At 38.6% G+C, this 11638-nt stretch overlaps 1 non-coding gene across 1 annotated transcript; it reads left to right on the top strand.

Annotated features, from left to right (window-relative positions):
• Nucleotides 1-10587: 10587 nt before the first annotated feature.
• Nucleotides 10588-10695, top strand: LOC130978499 (small nucleolar RNA R71). The gene has a single exon (XR_009086127.1). It is a non-coding gene; the product is annotated as a small nucleolar RNA R71 (small nucleolar RNA).
• Nucleotides 10696-11638: the final 943 nt, after the last annotated feature.

Raw genomic sequence — 11638 nt, 5'->3', positions numbered from 1 at the left:
TAAGATAAGATTTTGAAAATTGAATTTTAAATTTTGAATTTAAAACAAGATAAGATAAGATAATGATTTGAAAAAGATAAGATAAAAAAGATAAAGATTTGAAAAAGTTTTGAATTTTAACATTTAAAAGAAATATAAGATAAGATAGAATTAAATTAAAAATAAAGAATTAAAAATTTTAAAAAGATAAGATTTGAAATTTGAAATTTGAAATTAAGATAAGATGAGATGATGATTTTGAAATTAAAATTTAAAAAATCTTTGTGATTTTTGAAAATTAAAGTAAAAAGATAGAAAAGATATTTTTTTATTTTTTATTTTTAATTAATGAAGAAAGAGAAAAACAACCAAAAGATACCAAACTTAAAATTTTTAGATCAAAGAACACAAAATTTCGAAAATTGCAAAGAAAAACACCAAAAGACACCAAACTTAAAACTTTTAAAATCAAAACAAGAAAAGAAACAAGAACAACTTGAATACCAAGAAAGAACACAAGGATGATTTTCGAAAATTTAAAGAAACAAAGAACACACAAAGGACACAAAACTTAAGAATTGATACTAGACTCTAACAAAAGACAATATTTTTAAACATTTTTTGGAAAAAGAAAACAAGAAATTCAAAACTTTTACCAAGAATAGGAACTAAAGACTCAAACAAAAAGATAAAGATTAAAAAAGAAAACAAAGATTTTTGAAAAGATTTTTTATTTTTTTGATTCTTTTTCGAAAAATAAAAATAAAAGACTAAAAAAAATTAAAAACAATACCTAATCTAAGAACCAAGATAATCTGTTAGTTGTCAAATCCAAACAATCCCCGGTAATGGCGCCAAAAACTTGGTGCACGGAAATTAACTCCGCACAACTGAACCAGCAAGTGTACTAGAAGTGAGTCAGAGTCGATCCCACGAGGATTGTTGTTTTGAAGCAAGCTATGGACACCTTGTAGATCTTAGTTAGGCGATTAGAAAAGATAATTTGTTGAGATAAACGCATAAAACATAAATAGGAATGAAGCTACTTAATTTGAGTGGAACTAATCATAAGAGAACGGTTGAGGCTTCGAAGATGCTTCATTCTTCTTGATCAACCTTTCCTACTGTCTTTCTCCAATTGTGAGTGATTCCTTCCATGGCAGGCTGTAAGTGATCAACGACGCATGGTCGCGGCTGCTGAATCTTGCTCTCTCAGGCCGAACCCAGGTGATACATGGTCAGGAGGGCATTTTCGTCATCTTAGAGCTAAGGGACGGAATGGTAATCTTGTCATATTCAAGGATCTGAATACTAGAATAATTGTACCATGTCAGTCTTGGACATCATGAAGACTAAGAGTTCGTTTCAAAAATAGTGGTGCTGAAAGGACGACAACTCATAAGACCCATTGGGCTAGGTCAAGACAGCAAGAAGCCCAATAATGCTTTTCAAATTCAATGAGAGGCATAATTTATTATTAATTTTTGAATTTTTAGGCATTTATGTTAGTTTGTTTTGTTGTTAGAGTTTATTGAAAGATTTGAATTACTCCTGATTTGCTTAGTAGTATTTTTAGGGATTTTAAATTTAAATCAAATCTGATCTAATCTAATAAGATCAAATCTGATTTAAATTAGTTATCATATCTTTAGGATTTTAAAATTTAAATCAAATCTGATCTAATCCAATAAGATCAAATCTGATTTAAATTAGTTATCTTATCTTTTAGTTAGTTTGTTAGGTGCCTATTTAAACACCTTTGGTGAGACAATTTATATAACTTTTGATGAATAAAATTTCTTTAGTGCTTTATGCACATTTTTTTGTGTGATTAAGTGAGGTGAGTGATTTGCTTCGCTTGTTGCATGGAGAAAATTGAGTGATTCAATTTTCATCCCTCTGATCTAGGTTGTCAAGGACAAGTTCTTTGAAGGTCTAGTAGGGAATCCTTTCCGGTGACCTAGGTTGCTAAGAACAGGTATCTTAGAGGTCTAGTAGGAAACCCCCCTTATCTATCCTTTATCTATCTTCTTGTTTTTTTTCCTTATCATCTGGTATCAGAGCCAGGTCGTAGGTAAATTCTTATTTATCTACACGTTCCATGGGTCTTGTTTAGTCTCTTTATTTTTTTAAATTTCTGTAAATTCACGTTAGAGTAAAAAAATGAACAAAATTCCTTTTTAATTTTGTTTTTGTATTTATCCTATCTTTAAGTCAGTGACTGAAAAAAAATATAAAAAAATAATAAAAAAATGATTGAGTATTACGATAGTGATGATGAAGGAAGCTCATATGCGAAAATGAGTTCTCAGTTTCAAATCCCTGCATTCAAAGGGAGGAATGATCCTGAAGCGTATTTCAGATGGAAAACGAAGGTAGAATCAATTTTTGCAAATTGCATCCTTTCTGAAGAAAAGAAAGTTCAACTGGTACAAGCCAATTTTTCCAATGCTGCCCGTATATGGTGGACTGAATTAGGAAGATTTAGAAGACGGTACGGAAAGCACCCAATTAGCAGCTGGGAAAAGATGAAGAAACTCATAAGGAGGCGGTTTGTGCCATCATCATACCACAATACATTTTTTGAAATTTTTTTACGTTACAACAAGGCTCACAATCAGTGATGGAGTACCACAAGAAGTTTCTATATTTGATGGACATGGCTAATATTAAAAGGAGTCCTGAGGTTCTTAAAGATCGATTTTTGTTTGGATTACGTGAAGAACTTGCAGATGAAGTCCAACGTTACCATTGGACAACTATGGACAATTTGGTCAAATTGGCCATTGACTGGGAGCAGGTGCAACAAATGATAGCTCGCCATAACAAGAGGAATTCTTCTATGCCTATCTTTCATTCTTCTTCAAAGCCAAAGATGGAAGAATTTGTTGAGTATGCTGTAGAGGGTGATGTGTCCTTGGAAGATTCAACAGTGTAGAATTTCTCAACTGGGTCCTTGGGATGTGAGCAATTTGAAGAATATGAGAGAAAAGAAATTGAGAAAGAGATTGAGTGTTTAAGTGAAAAGAATCCATGTTTGATTAAAAGCGAGGGGTTTGAGAGAAAAGGTGAGAATCGTGAGCAAGAGGAGTCAATGAGTGAAAAAGAAACTGAGTTCAATAAACACACTTGTGAGAGAGATCTAGAAAGTTCTAGCTTAGACAAGAGTGCATTAGTCTCATTGAAATCCACAGAGTCCTTAGTTTCTTATACATCTAACAACGAAATTTCTAGTGTTTTTATATCAAATTTTTCAGGCGTTGTAGATTCACCGGTCAATTATGGAGGCATTAATATGGATAAAAAGGAAGAAAGACAAATTGCACACTTTGGACAAGATGGTGAAACCATGGTTGGAAAGATTGAACTTGCACACATGAGGAACATAGCTACAATTCAGTGGATAGAGAAGAGCCATCAAATAATGGTATTTAAACCTAGAGATTGGGTTTGGATTCCTTAGAGGGACGAAGATCATCTCATGCAAGATTCAAGAACGAATCTTTTTGAAGAGGGAGAGAATGATACGTGGTCAGGAGGGCATTTTTGTCATCTTAGAGCTAAGGGACGGAATGGTAATCTTGTCATATTCAAGGATCTAAATACTAGAATAATTGTACCATGTCAGTCTTGGACATCAAGAAGACCAAGAGTTCGTCTAAAAAATAGTGGTGCTGAAAGGACGACAACTCATAAGACCCATTAGGCTAAGTCAGGACAGCAAGAAGCCCAATAATGCTTTTCAAATTCAATGAGAGGCATAATTTATTATTAATTTTCGAATTTTTAGGCATTTATGTTAGTTTGTTTTGTTGTTAGAGTTTGTTGAAAGATTTGAATTACTCCTGATTTGCTTAGTAGTATTTTTAGGAATTTTAAATTTAAATCAAATCTGATCTAATCTAATAAGATCAAATCTGATTTAAATTAGTTATCATATCTTTAGGATTTTAAAATTTAAATCAAATCTGATCTAATCCAATAAGATGAAATCTGATTTAAATTAGTTATCTTATCTTTTAGTTAGTTTGTTAGGTGCCTATTTAAACACCTTTGGTGAGACAATTTATATAACTTTTGATGAATAAAATTTCTTTAGTGCTTTATGCACATTTTTTTGTGTGATTAAGTGAGATGAGTGATTTACTTCGCTTGTTGCATGGAGAAAATTGAGTGATTCAATTTTCATCCCTCTGATCTAGGTTGTCAAGGACAAGTTCTTTGAAGGTCTAGTAGGGAATCCTTTCCGATGACCTAGGTTGCTAAGAACAGATGGTGCATGAAATTGTGATCACTACAACTCAAATAATCCCTAGTAATGGCTCCAAAGACTTGGTGCTCAATACCATGGCATAAACACAACTTCGCACAACTAACCAGCAAGTGCACTGGGTCGTCCAAGTAATAAACCTTACGCGAGTAAGGGTCGATCCCACGGAGATTGTTGGTATGAAGCAAGCTATGGTCACCTTGTAAATCTTAGTCAGGCAGACTCAAATGGGTATGGGTGATATACGAATAAAACATAAAGATAAAGATAGAAATACTTATGTATATCATTGGTGAGAGCTTCAGATAAGCGTATGAAGATGCTTGTCCCTTCCGTCTCTCTGCTTTCCTACTGTCTTCATCCAATCCTTCTTACTCCTTTCCATGGCAAGCTTATGCAAGGGTTTCACCGTTGTCAGTGGCTACCTCCCATCCTCTCAGTGGAAATGTTCAACGCACCCTGTCACGGCACGGCTATCCATCTGTCGGTTCTTGATCAGGCCGGAATAGAATCCATTGATTCTTTTGCGTCTGTCACTAACGCCCCGCCCTCAGGAGTTTGAAGCACGTCACAGTCATTCAATCATTGAATCCTACTCAGAATACCATAGACAAGGTTAGACCTTCCGGATTCTCTTGAATGCCGCCATCAGTTCTTGCCTATACCACGAAGACTCTGATCTCACGGAATGGCTGGCTCGTTTGTCAGGCGAGCACTCGGTTGTCAGGCGATCAACCATGCATCGCGTATCAGGAATCCAAGAGATATTCACCCAATCTAAGGTAGAACGGAGGTGGTTGTCAGTCACACGTTCATAGGTGAGAATGATGATGAGTGTCACGGATCATCACATTCATCAAGTTGAAGAACAAGTGATATCTTGGACAAAGAACAAGCGGAATTGAATAGAAGAACAATAGTAATTGCATTAATACTCGAGGTACAGCAGAGCTCCACACCTTAATCTATGGTGTGTAGAAACTCCACCGTTGAAAATACATAAGAACAAGGTCTAGGCATGGCCGAATGGCCAGCCTCCCAAAGTGATCAAAAGATTCAAAGATCTCAAGTTGATCTCTGATCCAAAGATCCAAAGATGTAAATACAATAGTAAAAGGTCCTACTTATAGGAAACTAGTAGCCTAAGGATTACAAAGATGAGTAAATGACATAAAAATCCACTTCCGGGCCCACTTGGTGTGTGCTTGGGCTGAGCAATGAAGCATTTTTCGTGTAGAGACTCTTCTTGGAGTTAAACGCCAGCTTTTGTGCCAGTTTGGGCGTTTAACTCCCATTTTGGTGCCAGTTCCGGCGTTTAACGCTGGGAATTCTGAGGGTGACTTTGAACGCCGGTTTGGGCCATCAAATATTGGGCAAAGTATGGACTATCATATATTGCTGGAAAGCCCAGGATGTCTACTTTCCAACGCCGTTGAGGGCGTGCCAATTGGGCTTCTGTAGCTCCAGAAAATCACTTCGAGTGCAGGGAGGTCAGAATCCAACAGCATCTGCAGTCCTTTTCAGTCTCTGAATCAGATTTTTGCTCAGTTTCCTCAATTTCAGCCAGAAAATACCTGAAATCACAGAAAAACACACAAACTCATAGTAAAGTCCAGAAAAGTGAATTTTAACTAAAAACTAATAAAAATATACTAAGAACTCAACTAAAACTACTAAAAACATACTAAAAACAATGCCAAAAAGCGTATAAATTATCCGCTCATCACAACACCAAACTTAAATTGTTGCTTGTCCTCAAGCAACTGAAAATCAAATAAGATAAAAAGAAGAGAATATGCAATGAACTCCAAAAACATCTATGAAGATCAGTATTAATTAGATGGGCGGGGCTTTTAGCTTTTTGCCTCTGAATAGTTTTGGCATCTCACTTTATCCTTTGAAATTCAGAATGATTGGCTTCTTTAGGAACTCAGAATCCAGATAGTGTCATTGATTCTCCTAGTTAAGTATGATGATTCTTGAACACAGCTACTTTATGAGTCTTCGCCGTGGCCCAAAGCACTCTGTCTTCCAGTATTACCACCGGATACATACATGCCACAGACACATAATTGGGTGAACCTTTTCAGATTGTGACTCAGCTTTGCTAGAGTCCCCAATTAGAGGTGTCCAGGATTCTTAAGCACACTCTTTTTGCCTTGGATCACAACTTTATTTCTTTCTTTTTCTTTCTTTTTCTTTTTCTTTCGTTTTTTTTTTCGTCTCTTTTCTCTTTTTTTTTGTATTCACTGCTTTTTCTTGCTTCAAGAATCATTTTTATGATTTTTCAGATCCTCAGTAACATGTCTCCTTTTCCATCATTCTTTCAAGAGCCAACATTCATGAACCACAAATTCAAAAGACATATGCACTGTTCAAGCATGCATTCAGAAAACAAAAGTGTTGCCACCACATCAAAATAATTAAACTGTTATAAAATTCAAAATTCATGAAATTCTTATCTTTTTCAATTAAGAACATTTTTCATTTAAGAGAGGTGATGGATTCATAGGACATTCATAACTTTAAGGCATAGACACTAAGACACTAATGATCATAAGACACAAACATAGACAAACATAAGCATGAAAATTTCGAAAAACAAGAAAATAAAGAACAAGGAGATTAAAGAACGGGTCCACCTTAGTGATGGCGGCTTGTTCTTCCTCTTGAAGGTCTTATGGAGTGCTTGAGCTCCTCAATGTCTCTTCCTTGTCTTTGTTGCTCCTCTCTCATGATTCTTTGGTCTTCTCTAATTTCATGGAGGAGGATGGAATGTTCTTGGTGCTCCACCCTTAGTTGTCCCATGTTGGAACTCAATTCTCCTAGGGAGGTGTTTAGTTGCTCCCAATAGTCTTGTGGAGGAAAGTGCATCCCTTGAGGCATCTCAGGGATCTCATGATGAGTGGGGTCTCTTGTTTGCTCCATCCTTTTCTTAGTGATGGGCTTATCCTCATCAATGGGGGTGTCTCCCTCTATGTCAACTCCAACTGAATAACAAAGGTGACAAATGAGATGAGGAAAGGCTAACCTTGCTAAGGTAGAGGACTTATCCGCCACCTTATAGAGTTCTTGGGCTATAACCTCATGAACTTCCACTTCTTCTCTAATCATGATGCTATGGATCATGATAGCCCGCTCTATAGTAACTTCGGACCGGTTGCTAGTGGGAATGATTGAGCGTTGGATAAACTCCAACCATCCTCTAGCCACGGGCTTGAGGTCATGCCTTCTCAATTGAACCGGCTTCCCTCTTGAATCTCTCTTCCATTGGGCACCCTCTTCACATATGACTGTGAGGACTTGGTCCAACCTTTGATCAAAGTTGACCCTTCTTGTGTAAGGATGTTCATCTCCTTGCATCATAGGCAAGTTGAATGCCAACCTTACATTTTCCGGACTAAAATCCAAGTATTTCCCCCGAACCATTGTACGCCAATTCTTTGGATCCGGGTTCACACTTTGATCATGGTTCTTGGTGATCCATGCATTGGCATAGAACTCTTGAACCATTAAGATTCCGACTTGTTGAATGGGGTTGGTGAGGACTTCCCAACCTCTTCTTCGGATCTCATGTCGGATCTCCGGATATTCACCCTTTTTGAGTGAAAAGGGGACCTCGGGGATCACCTTCTTCAAGGCCACAACTTCATAGAAGTGGTCTTGATGCACCCTTGAGATGAATCTATCCATCTCCCATGACTCGGAGGTGGAAGCTTTTGCCTTCCCTTTCCTCTTTCTAGAGGTTTCTCCGGCCTTGGATGCCATAAATGGTTATGGAAAAACGAAAAAGCAACGCTTTTACCACACCAAACTTAAAAGGTTTGCTCGTCCTCGAGCAAAAGAAGAAAGAATAGAGGAGAAGAAGAAGAAATGAGGAAGAAGGGAATGGCTTTTGTGTTCGGCCAAAGAGGGTGAGAAGTGGTGTTTAGGTTATGTGAAAATGAAGGGGTGAAGAAGGGTTTATATAGGAAAGGGGGGCTCATGGTTCGGTCATGTATGGGTGGGTTTGGGAGGGAAAGTGGTTTGAATTTGAAGGGTGAGGTAGGTGGGGTTTTGTGAAGGATGGATGTGAGTGGTGAAGAGAAGAGGGGATTTGATAGGTGAGGGGTTTTTGGGGAAGAGGTATTGAGGTGATTGGTGAATGGGTGAAGGAGATAGAGAGAGGTGGGGTTGGTGGGGATCCTGTGGGGTCCACAGATCCTGAGGTGTCAAGGAAAATTCATCCCTGCACCAAATGGCATGCAAAAACACGTTTTTGAGCCAATTCTGGCGTTAAACGCCGGGCTGGTGCCCATTTTTGGCGTTTAACGCCAGGTTCTTGCCCTTTCCTGGCGTTTAACGCCAGTCTGGTGCCCCCTTTCTGGCGTTAAACGCCCAAAATGGTGCCAGACTGGGCGTTAAACGCCCATCTGCTAGCCTTACTGGCGTTTAAACGCCAGTAGGTTCTTCCTCCAGGGTGTGCTATTTTTCTTCCTGTTTTTCATTCTGTTTTTGCTTTTTCAATTGATTTTGTGACTTCTTATGATCATCAACCTACAAAAAAAACATAAAATAACAAAGGAAAATAGATAAAATATGACATTGGGTTGCCTCCCAACAAGCGCTTCTTTAATGTCAGTAGCTTGACAGATGGCTCTCATGGAGCCTCACAAATGCTCAGAGCAATGTTGGAACCTCCCAACACCAAACTTAGAGTTTGAATGTGGGGGTTCAACACCAAACTTAGAGTTTGGTTGTGGCCTCCCAACACCAAACTTAGAGTTTGACTGTGGGGGCTCTGTTTGACTCTGATTTGAGAGAAGCTCTTCATGCTTCTTCTCCATGGTGACAGAGGGATATCCTTGAGCCTTAAACACAAAGGATTCTTCATTCACTTGAATGATCAGTTCACCTTCATCAACATCAATCACAGCCTTTGCTGTGGCTAGGAAGGGTCTGCCAAGGATGATAGATTCATCCATGCATTTCCCAGTCTCTAGGATTATGAAATCAGCAGGGATGTAATGGTCTTCAATCTTTACCAAAACATCCTCTACAAGTCCATAAGCTTGTTTTCTTGAATTGTCTGCCATCTCTAGTGAGATTCTTGCAGCTTGTACCTCAGAGATCCTTAGCTTCTCCATTACAGAGAGAGGCATGAGGTTTACACTTGACCCTAAGTCACACAGAGTCTTCTTGAAGGTCATGGTGCCTATGGTACAAGGTATTGAAAACTTCCCAGGATCTTGTCTCTTTTGAGGTAATTTCTGCCTAGACAAGTCATCCAGTTCTTTGGTGAGCAAAGGAGGTTCATTCTCCCAAGTCTCATTTCCGAATAACTTGTCATTTAGCTTCATGATTGCTCCAAGGTATTTAGCAACTTGCTCTTTAGTGACATACTCATCCTCTTCAGAGGAAGAATACTCATCAGAGCTCATGAAAGGCAGAAGTAAGTCCAATGGAATCTCTATGGTCTCATTTTGAGCCTCAGATTCCCATGGTTCCTCATTTGGGAACTCAGTGGAGGTCAGTGCACGCCCATTGAGGTCTTCCTCAGTGGCGTACACTTCCTCTCCTTCCTCTCCAAATTCGGCCATGTTGATGGCCTTGCACTCTCCTTTTGGATTTTCTTCTGTGTTGCTTGGAAGAGTACTTGGAGGGAGTTCAGTAACTTTCTTGCTCAGCTAACCCACTTGTGCCTCCAAGTTTCTAATGGAGGATCTTGTTTCAGTCATGAAACTTTGAGTGGTTTTGATTAGATCAGAGACCATGGTTGCTAAGTCAGAGTGGTTCTGCTTAGAATTCTCTGTCTGTTGCTGAGAAGATGATGGAAAAGGCTTGCCATTGCTAAACCTGTTTCTTTCACCATTGTTGTTGTTGAAACCTTGTTGAGGTCTCTGTTGATCTTTCCATGAGAAATTTGGGTGATTTCTCCATGAAGAATTATAGGTGTTTCCATAGGGTTCTCCCATGTAATTCACCTCTTCCATTGAAGGGTTCTCAGGATCATAAGCTTCTTCTTCAGATGAAGCATCCTTAGTACTGCTTGGTGCATTTTGCATTCCAGACAGACTTTGAGAAATCAAATTGACTTGTTGAGTCAATATCTTGTTCTGAGCCAGAATGGCATTCAGAGTATAAATCTCAAGAACTCCTTTCTTCTTATTTGTCCCATTGTTTACAGGATTCCTTTCAGAAGTGTACATGAATTGGTTATTTGCAACCATTTCAATTAGTTCTTGAGCTTCTGTAGGCGTCTTCTTCAGATGAAAAGATCCTCCAGCAGAGCTATCCAAAGACATCTTGGATAGTTCAGAGAGACCATCATAGAAAATACCTATGATGCTCCATTCAGAAAGCATGTCAGAAGGGCATTTTCTGATCAATTGTTTGTATCTTTCCCAAGCTTCATAGAGGGATTCTCCATCCTTCTGTCTGAAGGTTTGGACTTCCACTCTAAGCTTACTCAATTTTTGAGGTGGAAAGAACTTTACCAAGAAGGCATTGACTAGCTTTTCCCATGAGTCCAGGCTTTCTTTAGGTTGTGAGTCCAACCATATCCTAGCTCTGTCTCTTACAGCAAAAGGGAATAGCATAAGTCTGTAGACTTCAGGGTCAACCCCATTAGTCTTGACAGTGTCACAGATTTGCAAGAATTCAGCTAAGAACTAATGAGGATCTTCCAATGGAAGTCCATGGAACTTGCAATTCTGTTGCATTAGAGAAACTAATTGAGGCTTAAGGTCAAAGTTGTTTGCTCCAATGGCAGGGATAGAGATGCTTCTCCCATAGAAGTCGGGAGTAGGTGCAGTAAAGTCACCCAGCACCTTCCTTGCATTGTTGGCATTGTTGTTGTTTTCGGCTGCCATGGGTTCTTCTTCTTTGAAGATTTCTGTTAGGTCCTCTACGGAGAGTTGTGCCTTAGCTTCTCTTAGCTTTCGCTTCAAGGTCCTTTCAGGTTCAGGGTCAGCTTCAACAAGAATGCCTTTGTCTTTGTTCCTGCTCATATGAAAGAGAAGAGAACAAGAAAATGTGGAATCCTCTATGTCACAGTATAGAGATTCCTTGAGGTCTCAGAGGAAAAGAAAAATAGAAGGAAGAAGGAGAAGAATTCGAACTTAGTGAGATAGAGTTCGAATTGTGCATTGAGGAGGAGTAGTACTCCATAAATAGAAGGATGTGAGAAGAGGGGAAGAGTGGTGGACGAAATTGTGATCATTCTTGTATCATTTGTGATCAATGTTCTAATTGTGGCTCTTGTTAAATTCACAACTCCGTTCAACTAACCAGCAAGTGTACTGGGTCGTCCAAGTAATAAACCTTACGTGAGTAAGGGTCGAATCCACAGAGATTGTTGGTATGAAGCAAGCTATGGTCACCTTGTAGATCTCAGTCAGGCGGATTAAA

The sequence above is a fragment of the Arachis stenosperma genome, chromosome 4 (genome assembly GCF_014773155.1).
Source record: "Arachis stenosperma cultivar V10309 chromosome 4, arast.V10309.gnm1.PFL2, whole genome shotgun sequence".
NCBI lineage: Eukaryota > Viridiplantae > Streptophyta > Magnoliopsida > Fabales > Fabaceae > Arachis > Arachis stenosperma.
Note: the sequence above shows the minus strand (reverse complement) of the source record. Positions and strands in the feature narration are given on the sequence as shown.